Source organism: Myotis yumanensis, unplaced genomic scaffold, assembly GCF_028538775.1.
Source record: "Myotis yumanensis isolate MYYU_CA2020_CCGP unplaced genomic scaffold, mMyoYum1.0.hap1 SCAF_6, whole genome shotgun sequence".
Lineage (NCBI taxonomy): Eukaryota > Metazoa > Chordata > Mammalia > Chiroptera > Vespertilionidae > Myotis > Myotis yumanensis.
Window position 1 is genome coordinate 35,023,303 of NW_027223757.1, and position 7,835 is coordinate 35,031,137.

Consider the following 7,835-nt stretch of genomic DNA (forward strand, 5'->3'; position numbering starts at 1 on the left):
TGGTTATTTGTAAATGTAGATCAATCAGAAGTTTTATGTAATTCTATTTAAAGTTTATGCTAGTTTTCAATAATCTACAGTCCCCCTTTCTGACCAAATAAAAAAACTGACAGGATAGGGATTATATTTCCAGTTTTCATTGGATTTATGGCCTATTGGTGGCCTTTACTTGTATGCTACACTATAAATGAGGTTGCGATGGATTTTGCATTTCATCATTACTGATCAGGAGGCTTGACTGTTGATCCTTTGATTTTGCTAAAAAAAAATTCTATAGTTTTTTTCTGTGTCCATTGTGTTTCAAAATTGCACTTGAGTTTGGATGAATTTATACTAGAATTTGAGAGTGTCCCCAACAAAGGAATATGTTCACTCTGTTACCAGTTAATAAAAATTCAGACTTTAAATAATTTTTATCATATTTGTAAGAAATTTTACTTTTTTACTTGGTATTTTGACAGTAAAGAAGATTCATGCCAGTTCATTTATTTTGTCCTCACATCTATCTAAAGCAGCAGTTCTCAACCTGTGGGTTGCGACCCCTTTGGGGATCAAATGACCCTTTCACAGGGGTCGCCTAAGACCATAGGAAAACACATATTGAATATATATAATTACATACTGTTTTTGTGATTAATCACTATGCTTTAATTATGTTCAATTTGTAACAATAAAAATACATCCTGCATATCAGATATTTACATTACGATTCATAACAGTAGCAAAATTACAGTTATGAAGTAGCAATGAAAATAATTTTATGGTTGGGGGTCACCACAACATGAGGAACTGTATTAAAGGGTCGCGGCATTAGGAAGGTTGAGAACCACTGATCTAAAGGCATGTGGTTGATGTTATCACATTCACCACTAGTTCCAACATTTTCATTACAGAATTAACTTTCTCTGATCTCAAAAAGGTCTCTCTATAAGGAATAATATAAACCTATAATAGAGCTCTAATTAAAAAATATGTATATTAATACATTCTCCCCACACTAATAATTTTTAACATGTGGAAATAGGTTTTTTTGTGGGGTGGGGTTGTTGTTGTTAATCCTTACCAGAGATATTTTTCCATTGATTTTTAGAGAGAGTGGGAGAGACAGAGAGAGAGAAACATGGATGTGAGAGAGACATATCAATTGGTTGCCTCCTGCAAGCGCCCGACCAGAGCTGGGGATTGAGCCTGCAACCAAGGTATGGTGACTGTAATTAAAGCCTCGAACCCAGGACCCTTCAGTCCGTGGATCAATGCTCTATCCACTGAGCCAAACTGGCTAGGACTGGAAGGAGGTCTTAATGAATTGGGTGTGTCTGGTTATGTACATATAAAAAAGAACATAGAACTATTCAGCAGAGAGAGATTGGAGACTGAACTAATTTTATAGAGAAAAACAGCCAAGTGAGCAAGAGTCTTAGTGGAAAGAGTTTGAGACAATAAATGTGTTAGGTGCTGACAACTCTATAGTTTTCATCTTTATCTTTCCACTTTCGGCCCTTGGGCTCTAAGAAAACATTTAATATCCTAACAATACTAGTACATTCCCCATTTTTGCTTGAAGTAGCTCAAGCAGATTATTATTACTTGTTATCAAATGAACCTCTTCTAAGATAAGCTCTGACTGACCTTTATGTTTGATTTGGTTACATGGCCATAAACACACAATCCAACATTAAGTGTGTTCTTTATACTCAGTGTGAAGCCTTTTAAGAATTTTAGTATGAAGTTAAACTACTTCAATAGTAAAATATTTTTACACACAGTAGCCCCGCTCCTCCCCTCAAAAAAAAACCTAATAGTAAAGAATGTTTTTCAATGTTTTATTTGGTTTGAGGCTGGGTCAGAATTGGGAAAACTGACCTATAAAATGAATATAGGTAACATATAGGGTTACTGAAGTCTCTATGGAGATGTGGCCTAGAGGAATCTCAAGAATCCTCTGATAATTTTGAAAGATTGATGTATATTTAGCACTGCATAAAAATCCTGGATTCATAGGAAAATTGAAAGCCAGGGACATCAATTTTTACAATCAATGCAAGATTTCATCCTAAGTGTCTTAAGGTCCTGGCAGACTTCACAACTGCCTGTGGCCATGTCCCTCTGCTTATCCAAGAACTCGGGTAGATGTGCACCATATGTTCAGCTCATTACCAAGTCAGGCCTACAAGTCTATTTTGGAAGCACATCATTAACCATGGGATACATTTTTTTTTTCAATCACAGCATATGTCCTAATACAAGGAAGGAATTCTAAAATAATGGAATAATGAAGTATTGGCTTAATTTCAGCAAAACCAAAGAAAATATAACTAGAAAAAAAGCCTAATCATATTAATATGTAAGTACAGAAATCAGTGTCCACTTCCATTCTCAGAGCTAATAGTGATGTTATATAAAACCTTTACATTAAATAAAGTGTTCTCAAGTTACCTGCACATGTTAGACTCAAATAAATGTGACTTTATTTTCTTTCCCCCAACATTTGAATGAAAGATTAGCAAAACTCTGTAGAGGACAAAGATTAGAGTTTAAATTTTCCCAATATGAAAAGTAAACTTGAGTGGTGAAAGAATTGGCAAAAATAAATAAATGAAAATCCAAATTTATAAACATGGCTTTGTAATTAAATCCTTTTCTTAAGAATGATCAGATTGCTTTAATCTTATATTTGGACTTAAATAATTTTCTTCTTTATGGAAACTAATATGAAATCTAAAACTTTAAGGCATGACAATGGATTGTGTTTTTCTTCTAATGATAGTAATTATTTGCCTTTAGTAATTATCTCTACTGCTAGTTGCAGGAATCTCTCCAAAATCTATATCCTTGGGTATTACTTAAGGAAATTATGTTAATACACTGTTCTGATTTTAATTTAATTATTTTTATTCATAACCACATTTTCCATTTGAAGTTATGTTAATTCTAAGAATGTGACTTTGAAAGATGTTCTGACTGCATATATGCAGAAAAGCTTTCTTTAATTTGATATCACAATGTTCAATCTCTGACATACGTTATGAAAACCACTAGAGGCCCAGTGCATGAATTCATGCACCAGTGGGGTCCCTCAGCCTGGCCTGCTCCCTCTCGCAATCTGGGACCCCTCAAAAGATGTAGTGGTGGGGCCAGGCTCTGCGCCGCTCCGGCTCATTCAGGCCCCACTTCTCCTGCCGCAGCTCAGTAGTGCACTGCCATGAAGGCAGAGAGGCTCTCACCACCACAGCTGCACTCGCCAGCTGTGAGCCCAGCATCTGATGCCCGTCAGTCAGCTGAGCAGAGCTCCTGCTCAGCTCCTGCATTTGGCATCTGTCCCCTGGTGGTCAGTGTGTGTCATAGTAACCAGTCTACTGGCCTTTTGGTCCTTTGGTCACTTACGCTTTTATATACATAGATTACCCATTTGAAACCAATAAGCCCACCCTTATCTCGGATTCCAGCTGCAAAGATATGTGGTATAATGTTCACTTAGATTAGGGACCTATTTTGCAAAATAAAGTTAATTATAGATAAAAGAATCCAATGCCAAAAAAAATTAAACTGACCCCAAACATATATATATTTGAAGCAATACCAAAGTTCTGGAGACAGTTCTAATTTTTTTTATAAACAGGAAATGTCCACCTGACCATTCTACCACTTAAAAAAGGTTTAGTCATTGGTCCATCCAAAGGACATCCTGGATCCTGGTTTACAGCATCACCTTGGATATGGGAGGAGAAAGGGCTGATGAACTAGTTGAATGCAATTTCATGAATTCAGTTTAATGATAATGAAACTTAATAATCCTGACATCCCTCTTTAGCCATCCTCCCTTCAGTCCATCTGGCCCTCATTCAATGAGTCTGCTTCTGCTCAGAAAATCTGAATATCCTAGAAGCCCTACATGCCAGAGCCCGCTAGAACCACATAAGATTTCATAAAACATCTTGAAAATCCATATCCATATTTCATCTGAGAACAGATCCTATGCTAGTCTCAAAGCTCTAAAATTACCCCAAAATTGAAACAATAACTAACATCTTTTCCAATAATCTCCTTTATCTTAACAATGTGTTTATGAAATAATAGCAAATCTAATATTCTGTTCATTTTTACAGATAGAGATATGCAGAGACACAAATTAAGAAACTTGCCTGTTTTTGTTACCTAAATTACATTAGCATAAGTTCTAGCATCCTTTTTCTAACTCATTTGGTCTAATTCAGAACACATTATTTTCAGCTCTTGTGTGTAGTTGAAACTGTACTTCACATTGGTTGCTGTGTGTGTCCCCACAACTTAAACAGTGACCCAAAGTATACTGTCCTCTGATTTCTCACAGTGCACAATGAATCTCTGAGTTTCCCAGGGTACTTGCCTTATAAAAAGAATTGAACAATGAGCAAACAAAAAATAAACAAACCTATTTTGATATATAATCTAATATACTTTTCTGAAAAACTCACTTTATTGAAGTCAGCATGTATTTAACCTATTATGTTCATTTTCAATCATTCATTTTTTTCCTTTTGAAAATGAAATCATAATTTGGGACTTGGCTATGGTGCTTCTTCTTGAAACTTAGGTATTAACAGCTGAGACCTAAAGGGTCTCATTCACTCAAGCAAGGTATGTCTTAGAGTCAAATGTTCTTTGCTATAATTTACAATTAAGTATTGCCTGTTGGAGAAAAGTCCACGCGCTGGGCAATTTCATACAATTCACCTAAGAATGCAAACAATTCCTCCTACAGAATGATAAGGATGGTCACAATAAAGCAGCTCTACTCAGTTACTGAGTGCTAATTTTGTGATGAGTGCTATAAAACATTTTGAATTTTTAATTATTTGAAATCGATCCTATTATATGATTTCTTTGGCCAAACATTGAGAGGATATCCTTGATAGTTTCAAGTTGTGAGAATTCCACACTCACACTATTTTAACTTGGCTCTTGGAGTCTACAGATGTGTAGAAGTTAATTATTCTGGTAGAATGACAACCTGGGTTGAGATAGATGAGTAGTTCTCAAATTCAAACGTGCATGAGAAGCACCTGGAGGGCCTAACAAACAAAACTTGCTGAGTCAGTTTCGTTTGGTTTTAAGAGGTCTAAGTGGAGCCTGAAAACTTACATTCCTAATAAATTCTCAGGGACCATACTTTGACAATCATTGAGACAAAAGACACGTACCACTATAAACATTTAAGAAAACCCAGGGAAAAAATAGTGAAATAAATTTTTTATAATAGAATTTAGGTGACCTATCTAAAATTTAAGGTTGCTAGAAAAAATGCAGGATTCCTAGTTACATTTGAATTTTAGATAAACCACAAATTCATTATTAGTATAAGCGTATTCCATATATTGCATGAGACATACTCACACAAAGAAATGGTCATTGCTTATCTGGAATTCAAATTTAACTCTATGTCTGTATTACAACTTCAGCCTATTTAGGGCTATTAGCAATTTGTTCCTTTGTTGTGAAGACATACACCTCTAAACTAGGAGGATCACATGATGTTTTTCTCCATTGCTTTTGCCTGTACCTTAATTTTGCGCTTACCTTTTCATATGACAGAAATGACTTTGAAGCCTCAGAGAGGTGTGAGGCTTCTTTGGCTTTCGCTGCTAAGAAAGGACTTGAACAAAAGGACTTAGCACTTTTTGAGGGAGAGGCGTTCATACACTCCACTGGAAAATGCTCAGGGGCGCGTGTTGTTCCTCAAAATTGTGAAATATGGAGAAGAAACAAAAATCTAGAGTTGGAGCCCTGACTGGTTTGACTCAGTGGATAGAGCGTCAGCCTGCGGACTGAAAGGTCCCAGGTTCAATTCTGGTCAAGGGCATGTACCTTGGTTGCGGGCTCATCCCCAGTAGGAGGTGTGCAGGAGGCACCTGATCAATGTTTCTCACTTTCTATCCCTCTCCTTTCCTCTCTGTAAAAAATCAATAAAATGTATTTTTAAAAAATTAAAAAAAAATCTAGAGTTGGAGAATTCCACTCACCAGAAATGTTCCACAAGAATTTTGTATCACACACACAAAAATAAAAGACCCCAGTTTTCCATGGCACTCCGTATCAGGAGACATGAAGCTGTGTGGTTCCTCCAGGTCTCCTAAGGCACTGGCAGTGCTAGATAACTGAAGTGGAAGGGAGAAGAATGAATCAAGAAAGGAATAAATAAATCAGGGAAGAGAGAGAGAGAGAGAGAGAGAGAGAGAGAGAGAGAGAGAGAACAAAAGATTTTTTCTTTGTGGTTTCTGTGAATATGAAACTTTGGAGAAAAGCAATAACATTTAGAAAAAAATCTGGGGAGCTTTCTGTGGGACATATCATGGAAAACCACAGGCAGCTCCTTTTAATAAAACCAGTTGCAATCATGAACATTATACATTCCATTTGCCATCCTTTTCTTCTTTATATATGATCTCAGCCAGAATCCATCCTAGATTTATTTAGGGCAGAATTCAATTATATTTTTTCATAGTAGGTTGGGGAGTAGTGATTATCAAGGATTTTGCATCTCAATCTCCTCACTCTGCAGTAACTTGAATTAAATGAAACAGGTGTTAAACTTTGTTGTACATTGGAATCACATGAGTACTTTTAAAAAATATATCAAACCTTCATCCTTAAAGATAATTATTCCATTGGTCTAAGTGGGACCTGCGCAACCAAGGTCTAGAACCAATGGATTTAAATTATCAGCCCAAGAGTATGCTTTCAGCATGACCATCAAACTGTTGGGATAATATAACAAGAGTGGGGTCCAGGTAAGCCCCATAGTGATTACTGGAATAACAGAAGCAACTCAAAGGAATATCATGGAGACCACACTGAAGTTGGGGAATGCTGTCAGAACTGTGGGACTAGCCATGAAACCAAACCTAGGCAGTAGTATGTGAGTTTTTACTAAGTTTAGAAATCTATAGAAAATTCCCCCATGGAACCTCAAACTGGAATTTTGTCTAATTGTTTGCCCATCCTTCATGGTACCTGGTTTCTGTAAAAACTGGGTGGTGAAAACAGATTAATTTCTGATTTGCTTAGAGTCTTCTACCTAGCTTCACCAGCTATACTGGGTTCCCAGGGTTAGTCACAATGCAGGGTCTAGAATTAAGGAGACCTTGAACCTTCTAAGATGGACTGAATACAGTCATAAAATTGATCAATTCATGTATAGTACTGTGCCAGAAGCAAGAGAGAAAAAACCTTGAACTGTGTTATACATATAGAAACAACACAGAGATGGATAGATTTAAAAGCCAAGATGGGCTGCCATTTATGTGAAAGGCCATCCACTGAGAGTGTATATGGATTCAAAGTCTTGAAGATAACTATCTCTGTGCAGGATCTTCTTACTGTTCTAAAAGGGGGTTATGGTCAGAAAGTTAAAGAATTCATATCCTTGTGCAGTAAGTGTGAAAAATATATTCTTGCCTGGCTGGTGTTGCAGTGGTTAAGTGTCAACATGTGAACCAGGAGATCATGGTTTGATTTCCAGTCAGGGCACATTCTGAGGTGGTGGGTTGGATTTCCTGGGTGGGGAGAGGGGGAGGTGGCGGGTATGAAGGAGGCAGCCAATCAAGGATTCTCTCTCATCATTGATATTCTTATCTTTCACTCCCCCCTCCTCTTGGAAATCAATAAAAATATATTTTAAAATTACATATACTCTGTCTTCATGTTCAGAGTAGAAGAACAATTCAATGAAGCTCTCTATTCCAGATCAGTGAAAGAGACCTGGAGTCTCAGAAGTTTAGTTCATACAAGGGAGATTGGCACACAGAAAATAACTATATTAATTGCATGGTCACCCTACAGAGGTCCCAAAATTTTCA